Source organism: Rhinatrema bivittatum, chromosome 3, assembly GCF_901001135.1.
Source record: "Rhinatrema bivittatum chromosome 3, aRhiBiv1.1, whole genome shotgun sequence".
Classification (NCBI taxonomy): Eukaryota; Metazoa; Chordata; class Amphibia; order Gymnophiona; family Rhinatrematidae; genus Rhinatrema; species Rhinatrema bivittatum.
The window spans coordinates 549,115,822-549,138,935 of NC_042617.1; the positions used below are offsets into that span (position 1 = coordinate 549,115,822).

At 46.4% G+C, this 23,114-nt stretch overlaps 1 protein-coding gene across 1 annotated transcript in view; it reads left to right on the top strand.

Moving 5' to 3' along the window:
- The window catches only part of FAM184A (family with sequence similarity 184 member A), a 474,419-nt gene that overhangs the window by 169,935 nt on the left and 281,370 nt on the right, over nucleotides 1-23,114 (top strand).

The following is a 23,114-nucleotide window of genomic DNA, read 5'->3' on the forward strand; positions in this document are numbered from 1 at the left end:
AAAGTTTTTACTGTGAGTTTTTGCCTCTGCAGCCAACTTCTTTTCAAATTCTCTTAGCCTGTCTTATCAATTTCTTACATTTAACTTTCCAACACTTATGCTTTATTCTATTTTCTTCTGTGGATCCTTCTTCCAATTTTTGAATGAAGATTTTTTTTGGGTTGAATAGCCTCTTTCACCTCACCTTTTAACCATGCCTGTAATCCTTTTGCCTTCCTTCTACCTTAATGTGTGGAATACATCTAGACTGTGCTTCTAGGATGGTATTTTGTTTTAACAAGATCCACGCCTCTTGCACTCTTTTTACCTTTGTAGCTGCTCCTTTGTTTTTTCCTAACTATTTTTCTCATTTTATCAGTTTCCCTTTTGAAAGTGTAGCACTAGAGCCATGCATTTGCTTACTGTCCCTCTTCCAGTCATTAATTCAAATTTGATCATATTATGATCACTGTTGGTAAGTAGCCCCACCACCGTTACTTCTCTCACTAAATTCTGTGCTCCATTGAGAATTAGATCTAAGATTGCTCCCTCTCTCGTCTGTTCCTGAACCAATTGCTCCATAAAACTGTCATTTATTCCATCCAGGAACTTTATCTCTCTAGCATGTCCCACTGTTACATTTACCCAGTCAATATTGTGATAATTGAAATCTTCTGTTATTACTGCACTACCAATTTGCTTAGCTTCCCTAATTTCTCTTAGCATTTCACTGTCCTTCTCACCATCTTGGCCAGGTGGACAGTAGTATACTCCTATCACTATACTCTTCCCCGGCACACAAGGGATTTCTACCCATAAAGATTCAATTGTGCATTTAGTAACATAGTAATGACAGCAGAAAAAGACCAAAATGGTCCATCTAGTATGCCCAGCAAGCTTCCCAAGGTAGTAACTGCCGCTCTGTGCCGGTTAAGCTTTTTTATTTATTCCATCCTCTAGCCATTTAGTGATCTACAGTGTTTATCCCATGCCCCTTTGAAATCCTTCACAGTTTTAGTCTTAACCAAATCCTCCAGAAAGGCATTCCAGGCATCCACCACCTTCAGTGAAGAAATATTTCCTGACATTGGTTCTAAGTCTTCCTCCTTGGAGTTTCAAATCATGACCACCTAGTTCTACTAAATTGTTTCCAATGGAAAAGGTTTGACAACCATGGATCATTAAAACCTTTCAAGTATCTGAAGGTCTGTATCATATCACCCCTGCTCCTCCTCTCCTCCAGGGTATACATATTCAGGTTCTTCAACCTCTCCTCATAAGTCATTCGATGGAGACCACCCACCATTTTGGTCGCCCTTCTCTGGACTGCCTCCATCCTGACTCTGTCTCTTTGGGGATACGGTCTCCAGAACTAAACACAGTACTCCAGGTGAGGCCTCACCAAGGATCTGTACAAGGGGATTATCACCAGATATTCCTTTCTCTATGCAGCCCAGCATTCTTCTGGCTTTGGCTATCGTCTTGTCACACTGCTTCGTTGACTTCAGGTCATTACACTATCATCCCAAGTCTCTCTCCTGCTCTGTGCACATAAGCCCTTCACCCCCCAATGCATATAGTTCTTTCGGATTCCCACACCCCAGATGCATGACTCTGCATTTTTTGGCATTGAATCCCAGCTGCCATATCTTCGAACACTCTTCCAGGTTCCTTAAATCCCATCTCATTCTCTGTACTCCTTCCGGCATGTCCACTCTGGTGTAGATCTTAGTATAATCCGCAAATAGACAAACTTTACCTTCTATCCCTTCCGTAATGTCGCTCACGAAGATGTTGAACAGAACCGGTCCCAACACTAATCCCTGTGGCACTCCACTTAACACCATTCTCTCTTCAGAGTAGGTTCCATTTACCATCACCCATTGTCTTCTGTCTGTCAACCAGTTTGTAATCCATGCCAACACCTGGGAGCTGACTCCCAAGCTTCTCATTTTGTTGAGTCTTCTGTGTGAGACCATATCAAAAGCTTTACTAAAATCCAAGTAAATTACATCTAGCGCTTTTCCCTGATCCCGTTCTCTAGTCACCCCATCAAAGAAATCAATTACATTCGTCTGATAGGACCTTCCCTTGGTGAATCCATGCTGCTTCAGATCAAGCAACCCACCATATTGTAGATAGTTCACTATCCTTTCTTTCAGCAGAGTCTCCATTAATTTTCCCATCACCAAGGTGATGATAACCGGCCTGTAGTTTCCAGCCTCTTCTCTGCGCTCACTCTTGTGAAGAGGGACCACCACCGCTCTTCTCCAATCACTAGGCACTACACCCATTTCCAAAGATCTATTTAACAGGTCACACAGTGGACTCGCCAGCACATCTGAGTTCTCTCAGTATTCTGGGGTGAACCTCATCAGGCCCCATGGCTTTGTCCACTTTCATTTTTCTTAGCTCTTCCCATACATTATCTTCTGTAAATGGAGTTTTGTCTACTCCACCCCCTTCTACAGTCTTGATAACAATTGACGGTCCTTCTCCAGGTCGTCTTTTGTGAACACTGAACTGAAGTATTTGTTTAATATTTCTGCTAATTTATCATCTCTCTCCACCAATTGAACCTTATCCCCTTTTAATTTCACTATACCACTATGTACCTTTCTCCTTTCTCTGATATATCTGAAAAATGTTTTGTCACCTCGCTTTATCTCCTTGGCAATACTTTCCTCTGCCTGACTTTTTGCTTTCTTTATTTCTTTCTTCATCTCCCTCAGATTTGCCATATAATCCTCCCTGTGATCCACTTTTTGGGATTATTTGTTTCTTAAAAGCTGCTTTTTTTTTTTTTGCCACCTTCTTTGTGAACCAGATTGAATTCTTATTTCTCTTACTTTTGTTTACTTTTCTAACATACAAATGTGTTGCTTTTGTAATTGCTTCTTTTAGTTTGGCGTACTGTTTGACCTCTCCCATTTTCTCCCAGTATTCAAGTTCTGCCTCCAGAGATTTCCCCATTTCAGCAAAGTCTGTTTTTTTGAAGTTCAAAACTCTCGTCTTTAACACTTCCCCAGATCCTATTTGCAATATCAAACCATACTGTTTGATGATCACTGGTGCCCGGACATTAGAGACATTATCCCTGTTAGTGAGCACTAGATTAAGTAAAACTCCCTTCTTCGTGGGTTCCATTACCATTTGTTTGAAAAGAGCCTCTTGCAGGGCATCCACTATCTCTCTGCTTCTGTTAGATTCTGCAGAAGGGATTCTCCAGTCCACGTCCGGCAGATTAAAGTCACTAACAATCAACATTTCCCCTTCTTTCCCACCTTTATAATTTTTATTTATTTTATTTGTTGATTTTTATATATCGACATTCGTCGGAACATCATCATGCTGGTTTTGATCTTTGATCAGATCTCTGTCTAGTTCTTCCTTTTGAGTCGGAGGCCTGTACGCCACTCCAGTAAAAATGGATGTACCATCATATTTTTTTAGGACAGCCCATAATGCTTCTCATGCAGGATCGTTATCCTATTGGACTGTATGCCATCCCAGAAATACAGTGCCATCCCGCCTCCCAGATGCTCCTCTCTGTCATTGCAATATAATTTGTACCCCGGTATAGCACTGCCCCATTGGTTATCCTCCTTCCACCAAATCTCTGAGATGCCAAGTAAGTCTGTCATTTACTGCTATACATTCTAATTTTCCCATCTTACTTCTTAGAATTCTGGCATTAGCATACAAACACTTCAAAATGTCTTTTTGTTTGTATTTTCATTCTGCTTTTTAATTGATAGGGATAAATTGGAATTTTTTAGCTCAAGTGAGTTTTTAATTACAGGCACTTGGACTACTTTTCTTATTATTGGAACCTCACTGTTGGGATGCCCTAATTCTAATGCATCGTTAGTATCCTTTGAAGATACCTCCTTCTGAACCATGTACAACTGAGCGACTGTTGGCTTTCCCCTTAGAGCAGCTTTTAAACCAGAACAGTCTCCTTTTTAAAGGTTAGCGCCAGCAGTTTGGTTTCACCCTGGTTAAGGTGGAGCCCATCCCTTCAGAACAGACTACCCCATTCCCCAAAAGGCTCCCCAGTTCCTTACAAAACTGAATCTCTCTTCCTTAGACCATTGTCTCATCCACGCATTGAGACTCCAGAGCTCTGCCTGCCTTTGGTGACCTGCACGTGCTCCCCAGCACTGTCTAAAATCCTATCTAGGGTGATGCGTGAGGTCCGCCACCTTCGTACCAGGTAGGCATGTTACCCAGATGATCCTTGCGCCCACCATCCACCCATCTGTCTACATTCCTAATAATCGAATCATCTATGACAGCCGACCTAACCCTTCCCTCCTGGTCAGTAGCCCTGGGAGACACATCCTTGGTGCGAAAGGACAATGCACCACTTGGAGAGCAGGTCCTTGCTACAGGATCCTTTCCTGCTGCACCACATTGATGCTCTCCAATCATGAGACCTTCTTCCTCCAATGCTACCAGTCTTATCTATATACCTCTGTCTACCTCAGCTCCTCCAGGTCTGCCACTCTAACCTCCAGAGATTGGACTCTTTCTCTGAGAGACAGGCACTCTTTGCATCGGATGCACACATACAGCTTCTCACTGGCGGGTAAAAAATCATACATGTGACACTGGATGGAAAAGACTGGGAGGCCCCTAAGTTCAGATCCCTCCCGTAGATCTAAACAACTTATCTGATTATTTAGAGTCATCTAATTTTGAAATATCTGAAAGATCCACTTTACTAATATCTCTATTTACTGAAAAAAATCTCAGTATTGTTATGAAAAGTTATTTTAAGAAATCGAATGCATTATTCATGGGGCAAAGATTCAGGATTTTTCCAAGCTTAACGAAATCAACTCGGGAGAGAAGGAAGGGACTCTTGGCCTTGCTCCAAGATACCTTAGCAATTGGAGCAACCTTCTTCTAAAGGTTTCCGTATAAATGTATTGTCAAATATATTAGAGATAATTATATATTTTTTTTCACCAAAGCAGCTTTAAAAGCTTTATAGATTCTAAGAAGACAATGTTCCAAGCTAGTAATGTCTAAGCTATTTATCATCCTAAAATGGAATGTGTATGCCATGTAAGCTATGTCATTGCTATTTTTAGTTTTTGTGATTTTTCTCTTTTTTTTTTTTTTTTGTTGATCTCCTTCCCCCATATATGGTGGTCTAATGGGTATTGGGGTTTTTTTTTCGCATAAAGTGATTTCTTGTTTATTGTATTTTCCTTTTTATTTGAATTCATATTTCTGTACAAAGTAGATACTTTGTTATAAAGTTGTAATATTAATAAATTTAAAAGTAAAAAAAAAATTGGAGACAGCAAAGAATATCAGCTGAGTCTGTCAACCTGCTAATACAGTAATAACAAAACATAGCAGAAATGCAGGTGCTCACATTGCAAAGTCTGTCTGGCAGACTACACATTCCAGATGTTGACCAGATTGGTGCAGTGGATTGTTGGTGGCAGGCGCCTGGCCAGAAAGGCCACAGTGACGTAGAAGGATGGATCTTTGGATAACAGCCATGCTGGTGTTTGCGGCTGTTTATATTACTGTGGGAGTTTGTGGCTGTAAATGAGAGGGAAAGAGTACCTGGGTGTGAAGTAGAGGGGCTGTTACATGTTCAGCTACCTGGGAGAGTGGAGTACAGTGGACGAAGCAACACAAATGGTCTTGCATAAGGAATAATATTCTACCTCTGATAGCTGGGGTATATTCTTGGCAGTGTGGACCGTAATGACTGAGCAGACAGGATGAAGCGACTGGTCTTTTTCTGCCATAATCTTTTTTACAGTGTAATCTCTAATGAATATGTAAAGTATCTTATGGTGAGCAGTACTCCAGTTTCTTTAGGTATTCTATAAATAGATTGCATTATTCTTATAACTTTTGCCAGATTGTTGGATGAATGTGAGATGGATGCTAAAGGTTTAACGTATGGTCTTTTAAACTACAGAATAAACAAGACTGAAAACAGTTGTGAAGCATACTGGCATTCTTCAATTAAAATCAATAGAAAGGACAGTTGAAAACTGAAGTCATGCTGATGTTGGAGAGTATAGGGGAGCAAGAGACATAAGTATAGGATAGACCAATGCTTTTCAATCCTGCCTTTGGGGAATACCTAGCTGGTCAAGTTTTTAGGTTTTTGCAGTATGCAAATCTCTCTCACGCATATTCATTGTGGATATCCTAAAAACCTGACTGGCTAGGTGTGCCCCAAGGAGTGGGTTGAGAAGCACCGGGATTAGACTGCAGAAATGTTTTTGGTTTTGCATTTGTCTTTTTTTCTTTCTTTTATAGAGGAGAGAACATTTTAGAAAAACTATTTTCCCCATAAAGTTCTTGATATAGAATAAAACCAGAGGCAAAAACAGTATTTGAGGCTGGAAGGAAGCAGAGTCCGGAGTAACATAGGAAAGTATTTCTTCATAAAATGGGTGATGGTATCTATGTAGAGTAGCCTTCTAAGGCAGATAGTGGAAGCAAACAGTATTAGAAAGCAAAGATGATTACTGAACAGTAGGGGAAGCAAGGGTGAAATCTTAGACTAAGTTATATCTGCAGTATTGCAGCAGGAATGGAAAATGGGCACTCGAGATGGGTCTTGTAACATTATTTGTCAACATATTCCATGTTTCTGTGTTTAACAAACCAAGATATACCTTTTGCATGGTAAATGGTGAACATGATTTTTGATGGACTCTTAAACAACCAAACATATTTCTCTCAGGCATTGTGTTATTGTTTCATTAAATGCAGGCGTATAAAATAAACATAACAATTAATTGAATGTTGACTTTTCTCCCTTAGGGTTTGAGTAATTAAAATATATTTTGATCTGGCATATATCATCTATCCTCCTAGTATTTAACTGTAGGAATAAGCTTAAATCAATGACAAATTAATATTATTAAAATTTTAGTTGAAAATTTACTCCCTTGTGAGCTTAGTTCTGTGCCTTTTGTAGAAACCATATTTTTGCACATTAAGATTAATGAATACTTCACAACATAGGTTGCTGGATTCCTTAACCTTTTCTTGGTAGTGCAGTAAAATCACAACTTTGTAGAATCTGCCAACATATGTTGAAAACCCCTCCAGTGTCTAAATTAGAAAGAATATTGGGTATGTGTATGTTTGCGGTCTTAGGAGTTTGGTAGAGTTTATATCACCTCTGTTTGCTCCTTCGAGCATTCTCTGGGCTGCTCTAGGGAGCCTTGGATTATTGTTTAAAATTTCCAGTGTCTCCATACACAACTGAGATTCATCTCACAATACTCCTAGATTATGGACATTTGGCCTGGGAACTCATTTCAGTCTGTTTGCTCTACCCTTACATTAAAGCATTAGCTCCTCCCTTGGGTTCTTGGAATAATTTGAGCTGTTTTTCTTATCAATATTTATTTTGTGCTATGGCCTCTGAAAATTAACATATTTTACTGTGGGTGATTATTGTTTTGAGGTGGACAGCATTATTAGTTGAAGGAGACTAGCGCGTAGGGGATTTATCATGAAATTTAATTATATTGTGAGATGGGCTTTAATTATTATTTAGAATCTCCCTCTCCTTATGGGTGCTTTTTAAATTTTAATTTGTGATTGATTACTTATGTGTCATTATGTGTCAATATCTATTAAAATGGTGACAGGGTATATATAACTAGAATAAAAGGTTTAGACATATATATTGTACAAACCCCTTACTTAGAATATTTTTTATACCTAAGTCTAACTTGATCTATACAGCAGCTGGTATGGCACACTTATTTTTAGGACACCCAGTAGGTCCTAAAAGTACAGTTCAATGTTTGGTCAATCACATTTTCTATACTGTTTGACATGATTTTGCATGGACAGATAAACTTTCTCTGTGTCATGGAATTCTGGTTGACTGATACAGATACAGATGAATATCTTTCCACACTAGTTCCTTGTGGGAACAAGCAGCGATTCCCACAGGCCTGGAGGCAAAAATCAGTCTGACATCAGCCTTTCTTAAAACATGAACTTTATTCACAGCTTCAGTCATACACACAGCAATAGACTGACTTTACCTTCAGTGTACTCTCTCTCTACTCACAGTTGTACTGCTTTGTCTTAGCTCAGTGCTTGGACAGTGTTACGAACAGGAGCTGCCTTCCTCCCAGAGACCTGACCTGATCTTGTAATCCCCACCTGGATCCCAGTTTTTATTCCCCCTGTCTCTGGTTATGCCCTCTGAGTCCCACCTAACCCACAGGATCCCGCCCATACAGCATACTCTCCTTAATGGATTTAAGGTGGACCAGGTGCCTAGCCTGGTCCTGCACAGGTAAATAGGGGAACACTAGGGCACTGCCTCTCATACCCCTCCCCTCAGCTTGGACCCGTCCAGCCAAGTGTCCCTACTCCCTCCTGAATTCCATCCAGAAAAGTCCAAGACTTCCCAGTCCTTCCTCTGGCTTCCCACCAGCTACGCTTGGGAACAAGGACCTCATGACCTGCTCACCCCCATCTTGGAGTTACCCTTGACAAGAGGAGTAAAGTCTCATTTGAATGATGTTTCCTAAATCCAAATTGGTTTGGGAAAAGAATATCGTAGTCTTAAAAATGATTTACAAGTTGAGATAGCACTGCTTTTTCAAGAATTTTTGAGAGGACAAATTGAATATTGGACGATAGTTGTCCCAGTCATCGATTCTGCTATTTTATTTTTTTTAGGATTAGTTTAATGACAGCTTTTTATCCCATATGGAACAGATCCTTCTGATAGAGAATAATTAAGGTTGCAATTGTCAAAGTGATAACATTGTGTACTTTAAGGAACTGTCCGGGATTGGGTTACGTGGGTGATTAGCAGGATTAATTTTTGTAAGGATTTGACTAGTTTCAAGATTAGTTACTCTGAATGTGGTCCATTTAACCATGTGATTCTGCAGGTGCTTTTGTGCGGGAGCAGGTAGGGAATTGAGTTTCCAGTCTATTGATTTTATCTAATAAAGATGTTGCATATTCATTGCATGTGTTTGAGAAGTTTGTTTCTCGAGATGGAAGATGACAGGTCCTTAATTAAATGTTTAACAACATCAAAGAGCAATTTAAGAATTAAATAATACCCCATGAATCTTTTAGCATAGTAATCTTTTTTTGCTTTATTAGTTTGTGCACGGTATTTTGTTAGGAGAGATCTATATTTTCCTAGGGTTTCAGTAGACTGGCGTTTCCGCCATAGTTTCTGAAATTTTCTAAGGGTCTGTTTAATGCATCTTAAATCATTGTACTAGGGTTTAGAGGTTTTGCTTTCTTAATTATTTTTGTCTGGACAGGACGTAAGTTTTCAGCTATGTAATTGACAATCTGTTCCCAGGAATCAAATGCCAAAGAGGCATTAGCTTGATTTAATTCATGGCGCTTATTTTCCATTGATTCTGCAAGTACCCCTGTCTATCTCTTTCCTGAAGGTAAAACTTTGGTTATTATCTATACTTTTATGAGTTGGGTTGAGGAAAGAGATTTCTGCCTTTATTAATTGGACCAGGGTAATACAGTGTTGAAAGTATTGATTAGACAGTTCCTATTATTGGCAAATATTAGGTCTAGAATGTGACCCGCTTTGAGTAGCTTTTGAAACAAACTGGGACTATTCTAAAGCCTCCATTGTCTCTCTAAAAACGTTTCACAGGCTACTGTTCTAGGTGTTTTATCTACATTCAGGTTAGTCTCCCACAGTTAAGGTAGAGTCTGGTGATAGAAACACCTTAGCGAATAATTCAATCAATGGCGAGCAATTATTTTTTATCCTTGGTTTTAATTATTGGGTGATATCTGATATATCAGCTGTTTTGAAATATTTTATTGACTTTCGGAAATGAATAGCAATATGAGTTTCCTAGCGTGTAGCAGATGGACTCAGGACCAATGGGTATAGTGTACTCATGCTAGCAGTTGGAGACTGATCAGATTTCAATCTGACGTCAGCACCTAGTACATATACTCCTGCAGGAAGTGCAGATTCTCTGTATTTTTCCGTCTCCAAAGCAGCTTAGGAGCTATCTTCACGCTCACCGAGCGTTACAACAAAATTGAAGAACAAAATTAAAGAACAAAACATCCTGAAGACTAGCCCTGCACTCCTGCGGTGATACCCTCGGGTCCCTCCCCCAGTTGAGTTTCCCGAGGTGATTTCTGTGGTCCCTCGGAGGTGAGAGCCTCGGTCCGGTGGCCGACTCGCGGCAGGGACCTAGCCCCCGAGCGAGAAGGGCTCGGGCGCAGCACAGAGGCAGCCTCGGTCTGGAGCCGAATCGCGGCGAGGACTTAGCCCCCGGGCGAGAGGAGTTTGGGCGTGGCTGAGAGGCAGCGGGTGCATCCCCTCGAGTGCGGCGGTGAAGGTACTACCCTCTCCCCCCGCAGCCGGATACCGCCCGGGTCGAAACCGGGAAGCGCCGAAGACGAGGTAAGGCGTACATTTTCCTTTTAAACTGTCTCCGAAGATAGAGGAGGAGCAGGGTCTACCCACGTGGAGACCCTCTAAGGAGGTCGCCATATTGCCCACACGCTCGCCGTCGTCATCTTGTCTGTCTTCGCCACCCGATCAAGCGCACAAATAAGCTAAGCGCATATTTTAAGCTAGGCGCCCAGTAATTGGGCGCGTATTATAGGCGCCGATTTTTGGGCGTGTATTATAGGTGGCGATTTTGGGCGCGCATTACAGGCGCTGATAGTTGGGTGCGCATTATAAGCGCACATAATTTTTGGCCGCACCTCCTTAGGCGCACACTGCAAGGCGCATACCTACGGCGCAGAGCAAAACCGGCGCGCATATACCAGACGCAATGGATCGCATAAGAGCTTACGCGTCCACAGAAGCGGCACCTCCAATAATAGGCATAAAAGCCCAAGGCCTCTGCCCTGCATGCCACCTCAGAGCCACACAGAGCGAGGAAGCGGACGCCCTATGCGCACACTGTGAGGAGGCCCTGGGAGACCCAGGCCAGGGCCAGCCCCACCCGGGTCCCAGTGCTAGCTCCTTGGGAGGCACCCCGGAGCTAGCTGGCCCTAGTGATTCCATCCCTCAGACGGGGAACCCCAGGGAACCGGCGCCCCTCAACTTGGACCCGACATCGATCGCATGGGTGGAGTTATTTAAAGGGATTCATGCCTTTGTCAAGATGCAGACTGAACCCCGGGCCGGCTACCCATATGCTCCCGAAGACCCTCATGCCCCAGAACCCTTGAGGCCTAGGCACAGGCTCCCACCACCCAGAAGCCCCACCTACGGGGGACACTGATTTCTCCGAGGAAGAAGTTGAGCCCCTCGGAGGGAGAACTCCCCTCGGGGACGGAGCCGCATCGAACCATGAGACGCTTCTTCTCAAAGGAGGAGCTTCCGGACCTGGTATCTCAATGCTTGTCGGAGCTCGCCATCCCGGGCCAAAGCCCCCCGGGGGAACCCAGAATGAACACCCTGCTGGAGGGCCTTCAACAGACGTCCCACCATTTTCCCCTCTTACAGGCGGCGCAACAGCTAATTGACCTGGAGTGGAATACGCCGGAATCATCATTCAAAGGGGGTCGAGCCTTATCAGCCATGTACCCCCTGGACCCGGCAACCAAGGAGCTTTTGGCGTGCCCCAAGGTGGACGCCATGGTTTGCGCGGTCACTAAGCGCACCACCATACCAGTGGAAGGAGGAGCGGCCCTCAAGGATGCACACGACAGACACCTGGAAGCCATACTGAAACAGGCCTTTGAGGTAGCAGCCATGTCCCTACAAATTGCGTCCTGCTGTACCGTGGTGACACGCTCCTGTTTATCCCAAGCCAGGAGCAACACCCCGGGGAAGACATGGAACCGGCACTTTCGTTCCTCACTGACGCTGCCTCCGACCTAGTACGCACGGCAGCCAGAGGAGTGTCATCCACAGTGGCAGCCAGGAGACAACTCTGGCTGCGAAATTGGTCGGCCGACGCCTCCTCCAAGACACGCCTCACAAGACTGCCCTTCAGGGGATCCCTCCTGTTCGGCAGCGAACTAGAGAAGCTGGCTAACAAATGGGGCGACTCTCTCCAGTTCCTCGCCTACCAGAGGACAAGACGAAGAGAAACCAGCGTTCCTTCCCCAGGCCTTCCAGAGGCAGAAGTTCTCAGTGCTTCAACCCTTACAGGAACAACTTCCAAGCACCCCGCCCTACGGGCAGGAACCAGTCCTTTCGGAACAAACACAGCAAGAGGGGAACCAGCTCGGGCCCAGGCCCCAGCCGCACCCCACAATGAGATTCAGCCGACCCATCCAAGGGAAGAAGCCATAGGGGGCAGACTATCCCTATTCTACCGCAGATGGGTCGAGATAACTTCGGACAAGTGGGTCCTAGCCATCAGAGAAAGGGTACTACCTGGATTTCCTCCGAACCCCTCCGGACAAGTTCGTGGAATCTCCCTGCCATGACCCCCTCAAGAGGGCGGCAGTGGAAGCTACCCTGTCCAGACTACTGACCCTAGAGGCCATAACCCCGGTACCAGCACGGGAATTAAATTCCGGGCATTACTCCATTTATTTCATCGTACCCAAGAAAGAAGGTACGTTCAGACCCATCCTGGACCTCAAGTCAGTCAATCGACACCTAAGGCTCCCAAGATTTCGAATGGAAACCCTGCGGTCAGTCATACGTGCAATACAGCCAGGAGAACATCTCACATCCCTGGATCTGTCGGAAGCCTACTTGCACATCCCAATCCATCAGGAACACCAGCGCTACCTATGCTTCAAGGTCCTGAATCACCACTATCAATTCCGGGTACTACCCTTCGGGTCAGCCACTGCACCGCAGACCTTCACCAAGGTAATAGGAGTGGTAGCGGCGACACTCAGGAAGGAGGGAATCCTTGTTCATCCTTACCTGGACGACTGGCTGATCAGAGAAAAATCACCAGAAGAGAGCCACCGAGCAACCAACAGAGTCATAACTCTACTGGAAAGCCTAGGATGGGTAGTCAATACAAACAAGAGCTCCCTACAGCCATCGCAGTCGCTGGAATACCTAGGAGTCCGATTCGACACCAAGGAGGACAAGGTCAGTCTGACCCCCACAAGGAGATCAAAGCTGCGGGACCGACTCCAGAACCTGCTGAGCGCCACCCGGCCCACAGCATGGGATTACCTTCAAGTCCTTGGTCTAATGGCATCCACACTGGAAGTGGTACCATGGGCGCGAGCCCACATGAGACCCTTGCAGCGCTCTCTATCACGGTGGAGTCCACGTTCCCAGAACTACACCGTGCATCTTCTTCTACCGACCAGAGTTCGGATCCAGCTAAGATGGTGGCTGCAGTCCAACCACATGAGCCGGGGGTCAAGAATATCCTCCCCCACCTGGACCCTGCTCACCACAGATGCCAGCCTACACGGATGGGGAGCACACTGTGAAGAGCTAACCGCCCAAGGGCAGTGGAACAAAATCGAGTCGGGGTGGAATATCAACCGATTAGAGGCACGGGCAGTCCGGCTAGCCTGCCTGCGGCTTGCCCACAGACTTCGAAACAAAGCGGTCAGAGTGATGTCAGACAACGCCACCACGGTGGCATACATCAACAGACAGGGCGGAACCAGAAGCCAACAGGTATCCTTAGAAATAGCCCCCCTGATGACATGGGTGGAAGCAAATCTCCATGACATCTCCGCCGTCCACATCGCCGGGAAGGACAACACCACAGCAGACTTCCTCAGTAGAGAAAGCCTAAACCCGGGAGAATGGAAGCTGTCAACCACAGCCTTCAAGATGATAGTGGATCGGTGGGGGACCCCAGTCATGGATCTTCTGGCAAACAGATCCAACGCCCAAGTACCCAGATACTTCAGTCGCAGGCGAGATCCGCAGTCACAAGGGATCGACGCCCTGGTACAGACCTGGCCACCTGGGACCCTCCTATACGCCTTTCCCCCATGGCCCCTGCTGGGCGCAATCATTCACAAGACTCAGCGACACAGCGGTCTAGTTCTTCTGGTGGACCCGGACTGGCCAAGAAGACCCTGGTACGCAGACATGAGAAGACTACTTGCAGGGGACCCTCTACCCCTGCCCCCACACAGGGACCTACTACAACAAGGCCCCATCTTTCACGAGGATCCAGCTCAATTCTCTCTTACAGTCTGGCCATTGAGAGGGCCCGACTGAGGAAGAGGGGATACTCGGGGGCAGTAATAGATACTCTCTTCCGAGCACGCAAGTTCTCCACATCGCTAACATATATAAGAATCTGGAGAGTTTTTGAGGCCTGGTGCGAAGATCACAACATCGAACCACACTCCTCTAAAGTCCCAATTATCTTAGAATTCCTACAGAATGGACTCCAGAAGGGCCTGTCCCTCAACTCAATCAAGGTACAGGTGGCAGCGCTGTCATGCTACGGCCCCAGGAACAAGGGCGACAGCATTGCCGCGCACCCGGACATATCAAGATTCCTGAAAGGGGTCAAACACATTCGCCCACCACTAAAGTGGCCAGTGCCCCTGTGGAACCTCAACCTCGTCCTGGAATTCCTAGCGGGACCCGCCTTCAGACCCCTCCGAGGCCTGTCTCTCCGTCTACTAACCCTAAAAATGGTGTTCTTGCTGGCCGTATGCTCGGCCCGCCGCATTTCAGAACTACAAGCACTGTCCTGCTGTGATCCATTCCTCAGAATCACCCTGGGGACCATCCATCTACGCACGGTCCCATCCTTCCTACCCAAAGTGGTCTCACACTTCCACCTCAACCAAACCATTTCATTACCAACCACGGAAGGTGTGAAGAAGTCGGAAGAAGGCCAGTCTCTACGCCATCTCGACATCGGCAGACTACTTTTCAGATACCTGGAAATGTCAGAAACAGTACGAAAGACGGACCATCTGTTCGTCCTGCACAGCGGGAAGAAGCAAGGGGAAGCGGCCTCACGGGCGACCATCGCCCGCTGGATCAAAGAAGTCATCAAGGCGGCCTATGTAGAAGCGGGAAAACCACCACCTCTACAGGTCAAGGCCCATTCCACCAGAGCCCAGGCGGTCTCCTGGGCAGAAACCAGAATGCTGTCACCTGCCGAGATCTGCAGGATGGATGTTCAGGCTCGGGAGGACACAGCATTTGCAAGGGCAATCCTTATTGGACCACGGGCAGCCTCCCACCCAGTTCGGGAGTAGCTTTTATACATCCCATTGGTCCTGAGTCCATCTGCTACACGCTAGGAAATGGAGAAATTACTTACCTGATAATTTCGTTTTCCTTAGTGTAGACAGATGGACTCAGCAGCCCGCCCTCTGCTGCCGTTACGCATGGTCGTTCATCATATCAAGGTAAGCCATGCTTTTACTCATTATAGGGCATCCACCCTGCCGGGTTTCGACGCCTTCCGGTTGAGGACACTGGCGGTCTCCAGCTATAGTCGATCAACCAATTCAATCCAATTAGAATAAACATATTAAGTTAATCAATCGGTCAGTCACACATATATCCACAATGCTTTGCAAGGAAGAATACTGAGAATCTGCACTTCCTGCAGGGGTATATGTACTAGGTGCTGACGTCAGATTGAAATCTGATCCGTCTCCAACTGCTAGCACGAGTACACTATACCCATTGGTCCTGAGTCCATCTGTCTACACTAAGGAAAACGAAATTCAGGTAAGTAATTTCTCCATTTTTAATTGTTGGATGTTCTAGCCATCAGTGGTTTTGAAATATTTAAAATTTTTATTAGTATGGCTTTACTATTTATGATTTGTTTATATTGCATTTGGCAGACCGCGTGCACATCTCGCGGTCTACAGCCTTCACCTTCAGACCAGGCCCAGTTGTGTGGCCTCCCAACGCCTTGCTCCCCCTACTCAATGCCGCCCTTCACACTGGCTCCTGGACCCTGCTAGGCACTGGCAGGCATCCTCTGAATGCAGCAGGAAGCCATGCTACACCAGCTGGTCTCTCTCCTGTGGCAGGATACCACTGGAACATCGGGGCTTAGACTGCCTTACATGTTGCCTTCTTTCTTGCCTCCATAGGTGTGTGCATGGCCAGTTCCCCCATATTTAAAGGGCCAGTGTTGGGAATGGCCAGGCATCCCTTCTGATGACATCACAGCCTGGCTTCTGTATAAGACTGCTCCTTACGCCCCTTCCAGTGCCTCGGCAAAAAGTCAACTCCTCTTAGAGAAGTGCTTTGCCAGCGTTCCTGGGTCCTGCATCCTGCTTCCTAGTTCCTTTCTCTGCTGTGGTATTCCTGCGTCCTTGTCTTCTGTCCTTGCTTCCTGCTGTCTGGTTTGTCTCTGGTTCCTTTTGTCTGTCTCATGTTCCTGTGGTCCCTTATCTTTCTCCTCTTTGTTATTTTCCTTGGATTTATCTTCTGGCTTTGACCTTGGACTGGACCTCGACTCTGCTTGGTCTCTGCCTGCCACTGACCACAGCCTGTACCTAGTCTGCGATTGAACTCTGCCTGCCTCCAACCCTTGCCTTGTCCTGTCTCTTCTGCCTGTCGCCTGTTCAGATTGTGGCCCATGCCTAAGTCCAGCTGGCCCTGGCACCCAAGGGCTCAACCTAAGGGGAACAAGGGCTGGTACTGGTAAAGCTCCAGTTGGGCCTCTGCTCCTGCCAGCTCTGCTTGCCGGCGGTGGGGACCTGCAGGGCTCCTCACTGTAGGTTGCACCAATTTCGCCTTGGCTACTTCCACAACAGACTTTCGAGGCCATGGACCTGGCAGAGGCCACCACCCTTCAGGCCATCCCGGGCTTGGCCCACAAGATCCAGAAACAGTGCTTCCTCAATGTTGTGGCAACTTCCATTGAATGTTTTTTTATTGCTCAGCTGAAGTCTATGGCAATTCTCGCTGCACCGCCACCACTAGCAACACTTCCAATCACCCCAGCGGCTTCTAGTTGCCCCTCTATTCCTCTGCCATCACTGCCCCGTTACACCAGGTATCCGAAGCATTGTCAAGGTTTTATTAATCAGTGCTACATGCTCTTCTCACTCCAACTAGCTCTATTTCTAGGAAAAGCTAACAAAATCAAGATGGCAAAGCTTAGATTGAGCATCACCACTCTGGGAACATTCTGACCCGATTCTCCAAGATTTCCAGCAGTTCATTTTCACCTTCAAAAAGATCTTTGACCCTGGCCGCCAGGCTGCATTCAGTGCAGATCTCGTCCATCAGGTCTCTAGCAGATTCTGTAATAGTTCCAGACCTTAGCAATGGAACTCAACTGGGGGGGGGGGGGGGAGGACTGTTCAGGCCCCATCTTTCTCAAGGGGCTCTCATCTTGAATCAAGGATGAGCTGGCAGCTTGGGACCTCCCAGAATTCTTAGAGAGCCTCATTGACCAGTTTGGCAGGATAGATCACCACCTCTAGAAGTGTACCCAGGAGCTCAGTCTACCTTGGAGGCCAGTGACTGCAGGTTCTCATTCGCCACCACGACTGTCACCACCTCTAGTTGTGCACTAGGAGGAACTGATGCAGCTCGAACATGGACACCTATCCCCAGAGGAACGCCTACAGCGACATCAGTCTGGACTATGCCTTTACTATGGCGGTCCGGGGTACTGTATAGCACAGTGCCCGATCAGACCGGGAAACTTCTGAGCCTAGGATCCAGCAAGGGGCTGACCTTACGCTTTGACTCTAGCTCCCTAATTGATGCTCCCGATAATCATCTCCATGGCTGATATAAGTTTCTCCTTCCTGGCCCTCGTGGACTCCGTCACCAGTGGGAACATTCTTATGAAGGCCTTGGTGGACCACCTGCGTGTTCTGACTGTTCCTGAAAAGATTTTACTAGTAATTTCCTCCATTCATGGAGATCCATTACCTGGTAGAATTACTCTTACTATGGTACCGGTGATCCTGTGCATTGGCACTCTACACGACAAACAGATCACATTCCACGTCATTGATAAAACGATTCACCGCATCTTTCTGGGGTCACATTGGCATTAACTCCAATCACCACAGTTCAATTGGATCTCCCTGCAGCTCATTAAATTGGGCCTAACTGCCACAACTCTTGCTTAGAAAAAGTAGAGCTTCCACCATGCTGTCCCATGGTAGTCACAGTGGCTGGTATTCCTCCACCATACACTGATTTTTCGACGTCTTCTCTAAGAAGGCAGCAGAGTTTCTACCCCTTCCTAGGGACTTTGATTGTGCAATTGAACTGTTACCCAACACCAGTCCAGTCGCTTCCAGAGATGAAGGTGATAGAGTACATCCATGAAAATCTTGACAGGGGGGTTCATCTGTCCCCTCCACATCTTTACCCAGTGCAGGATGCTTCTTCGACTCCAAAAATGATGGGACAGTATGCCCCTGCATCGACTATCGGGGGTTTCAATGTAGTTACCAAAAAGGACCGATTATCCACTGCCCATAATCTCAGAATGTTGCGCCCGTCTGTTGCAGGTGGCTGCGACCTTTGCTGCTCACCACTTTTCTCTATATAGCTCCAAGTATGGGGAGAATGGCGGCCTCCACTTCCACCCGCCGACCCTCATGGAGTGCCCAGGATGACGTGGGCGCTCCTGGAAGCCATCTTACATCTGGGGTTACCTAGGCAGATGCGCACGCCTGCCCCCTTCTTAAACGCATCATGGTGGGAACCTCAGGGGCGTCCCCACCTCATGACGTCATCCGCTTACCATACTTAAACTCAGCTGACTTCTTCTTGCAATACAAGTTAGCAAGGATTCCAGTCCTGCTATTTCCGCCACACTGGAACTTCGTCTCGCTATCCTGCTGGGTGACCTAGGTACCCGCTCCTCGGGGGCCTTGCCGCACTCAGGGCTATCCGCTCCTTGGAGAGCCATTACTATTTGTTTCTTTATTCCATTGAGTTCCTGCATCGTCCTTGGATGACCCTTGCCATTCTGGTTCCGGCCCTCCTCTGTGCCTGATCTTCCATCTACTTCCACAGTACCGGTGTGAGTACAGCATCTGCTCTTCTACCTTTGTGGCACAGATGCTTGCGGGCCACTACCGGATCCCTCCAGTCTTGTGCAACTTCCCATCTGCTTCCGGCCTACCCTGCGCTGTGGACCACTACCGGAGTTGCCAGCACAAGCTGTGCCTAGAGAAGATATTCACCGGACTACTCCACACTGCAAATTACTATCGGACTGACCAGCTGCAGGTTACTCTCTCTGATCTGCTCCTCGGATCACCATTGACTGTATAATAAAGTTGTTTCCTCTGTTGTCCATCACTGCTGAGACCTTGCCTGTTGTGGTAAGTGCTCACAGGGCTCCTCCCTGTTGGCGGAGTCATCACTCTCCACGACCCAAGGGCCCACTACTAGTTCAAGACACAAAAAACATAACACAGAATTGTTCGATTGCCTGAAAGGGGTGAGAATTTTTACTCTATTGGACCTCTGAGGAGCTTAGTCTGGTCCACATCCATGCCAATGACTAATGGAAGACAGCCTTAAACATGAGGGACAGTCATTACGAGTACCTCGTGATGCCATTTGGTTTATGTAATTCCCCAGCAGTTCCAAAAGATGATGGAGATCTTCAGAGACCTCCTTTACTTACACCTATGTTGTGGTGTACCTTGACAACATCCTCATTTTTTCTAAGGATCTCATCTCTCATCGCCGCGCTGTCTGCCCAGTATTATTCAATGCCTCCGTGGCAACCAATTTAACACCAAACTGGAGAAGTATCTGAGAAAGAGCCTTCCCTTCCTAGGGTATATTTTGTCCAGTAAAGGCTTCACTAGGGACCCAGACAAACTCAAAAGTATCAGGATTGGCCCCAGTCAAGCAGGTTGCGGGCCCTACAAAGGTTTCTGGGCTTCACAAACTGTTATAGACATTTCATCGATAACTCCTTCAAGATCACAGCTCCTCTTACTGCCCTCATGTGAAAAGGGGGTAACACCAAGATCTGGTCACCTGAGGCTGTGACGGCCTTCTGAGACCTAAAATATGCTTTCCTACGAGAGCCATGTCTCTGTCATCTGGACCCTACTCGCCTCTTCATCGGCAAAGTGGATGCCTCCTTGGTGGGGTAGGTGCCGTCTTATGTCAACACCCTGCCAAGGGCACCCTGTACCCATGTAACTTCTCAAAAATTCTTCCTCACTGAATGGAACTTGTTTGCTCAGGATGACCAAAATAATTAGCCCTTAAAAGGAAAGGGAGAGCAATATACTTTCAGAAATGCTGAAGCAAAGAGTAGTGCCTTTTTTTTTTTTCTTCCTAAATAAGGACCCATCACATGAGCAACAGAACAAAATGAACAAAATCAGATTCAGTCTTGGTTAAAACAGTACGGTTCAAGGCTTTTCTACTAACTTATACATTAATTTGTATAAAGAGAAAACACCGAAGAAGCCCTGTCCAGGAAAGGCACCGACCATTCCTGCGACCGGGTCATCGAGGCCACCCTCACCCGATCAGGGTTTGGGAGTTGCGATTCTGCCTGTAAAGGTGGTCCCTCCGGCTATGCCTCTGCCTCCCTCTTCTGTTCCGGAGCCGGGGCTGCTTGCTCCAGGTCTCTGAGAAGAACTGGACCAGCTGGTCCAGGAGGCCATTGACAAGGCGATGCAACGACTCCAGGTCCCTTCGGCACACACCGGCACCGATTGTGGAACCGGTCATCGACCCGATTCCAGTAGTGCTGGCACCTCTGCTATCCCGGATGGAGGCGCTCATAACTGCCCTTCCACCAGTGATTCCCGGGTCTCTGGCTCTGGTGCGCTCCCCGTTGACAGCTTCATCGTGAGGAGAAACACCGTTCCGCATCCCTCTTCGGGAGTTTTGCCTCAGCCATCGATGCCAATTCGTCCCTCGCCACCGATCCATTCATCGGGGGCGATAAGTACATCGGCGCCATCGATGCCTTCGATACTGGCACCGATGCCGTCCACGGTGCCCCCGGAGATTCCTTCGATTTTCTCGGAGCCTCAGCCGGGGCCTTCGGGTATCCAACCCCCTTCTCATCCTACAGGTCAGTCTGCTGATCCTTATGACACCTGGGGTGATGATACTTCTTCAGACACCGATGACTTACCTTCACCTCCCTCTCCTACTGAAAGTAGAAAGCGTTCTCCTCCAGAGGACCTTTCTTTTATTAATTTTGTGAAGGAAACGTCAGAGTTGGTCCCTTTTCAGCTTCAGATGGAGCAGGATGATAGGCACCAGATGATGGAGCTCCTCCAGTTCCTGGATGCCCCTAAAGTGATCACTTCCATTCCCATTCATCAAGTTCTTCTTGACCTCCTCAAAAAGAACTGGGAAAACCCTGGATCCATTGCCCCAGTCCATAGAAAAGCTGACACTACCTATTTAGTGCAGTCAGCCCCCGGCTTTCAAAAATCTCAGCTCGACCACCACTCAGTTGTGGTAGAATTGGCTCAAAAGAAAGCAAAAAGGACGAAGCCTCACTCATCTACCCCTCCCTCCTGTTAAGGAACACAAGTTCCTAGACAATATTGGTCGACGAGTGTTCCAAGGGGCCATGCTCATCTCCAGAATTGCTGCTTACCAGCTGTATATGACCCAATACAATAGGGTCATCTTCAAACAGATACAGGACTTCTCTGAAACCCTGCCTGAACAATTCCAAGACCAGCTTCAAATCCTTATCATCAAGGGGTTTGAAGCAGGAAAGCATGAGATAAGAACAGCTTACGATATCTTCGACAGCTCTATTTATTTATTTAACATTTTTTATATACCGAGGTTCTAGTAACAATGTTACTAATCACTTCGGTTTACATATAATTTTGGGATGACATAACAAATGTGTCTTACAGAGAACAGGGAAATGAAACTTGGAAATATTAATTTACGAAAACAAATTATGAGAAACAAAAAATTATGAGAAACAAGGATATGGAACTTGGAAATATTAATTTACAAAAAACAAATTATGAGAAACATTTGAATTAAAGCATCTAGCATACTAGCGAATATTATCTGTCAAGTGAAGCAAAAAAAAAAAAAAAGATATGTAACATTAGGGAATAGTCGTTGGCAGGGGAAATTACATTTGATTGTGGACTAAATTAAGCAGTGGGACATTTGATGTGATGACTATGGTAGGAAAGTGACCAAGGTAGGATAGTGATAGTAAAGTCCAACTTAAACGAATGCTTGGTTGAAAAGCCAGGTCTTGAGTCTTTTTTTTTTTAAGTTAATTGGGCATTGTTCGAGCCTAAGGTCTGCAGGGAGGGAGTTCCTTAGGTTAGGGCCCGCTGTGGATAAGGCTCTTTTGTTAGAGGATATTTTGAATGGCGGTGCTTTTAGAGAGCCTTTTAGTGCAGATCTCAATGGACGGGAGGATGAATGCAGCTGCAAAGGGATCTTGAGATCTAGGTGTGAGGTTTTGTAGATAGATTTGTGGATGGTTGTGAGAGATTTGTAGCGGATTCTATATTTTATAGGAAGCCAATGGAGATTCTTTAAAATTGCTGTTTCGGCAAGACGATGGGCCTGGCTCAAATCTTCTGACCTTCACCCAGAAGTACAAGACAGGCTAGCTGACCTACCATGTGTAGGAGACAATCTGTTCGGTGAGCAGATCCAGCAAATAGTGGCTGAATTAAAGGACAATCATGAGACCCTTAAACAGCTCTCATCGATTCCTTCCGACTTCCCCTTAAGACAGCCCTTCAGGAAGGTCTCTAAGAAGTCATTCTTCCGTCCAAGAAAGTACTATCCTCCATCAGCAAGGTCCCGAAATACGAGACCTTATCAAAAGCCTCAGCCTCGCCAGGCCCGAAAGCAAAAGCCACAAGCAGCTCCCCAGCCAGGGCCTGCTTCCGGTTTTTGACTTTCACTTGGAGAGCAGCAGTCTGATTCCTCTGCCAAGCATACCAGTAGGAGGTCGATTGTGCCACTTTCACAACATGTGGCAATCAATCACAACCGACCAATGGGTGCTAGCAATCATTGCTCAGGGTTACCACCTAATCTTTCTTACTCTAACACCGGACTCACCACCTCTGCAGGCGTGGAGAGTATCCGACCATTCTGTCCTTCTGGAGCAGGAGGTTTCACTTCTTCTCCAGTTAAGAGCAATAGAACCCGTCCCACTCTCGCAGCAAGGCCTAGGGTTCTATTCCCGGTACTTTTTGATCCCCAAAAAATCTGGGGGGGGCTATGTCCAATTCTGGACCTTCGTGCTCTCAACAAGTAC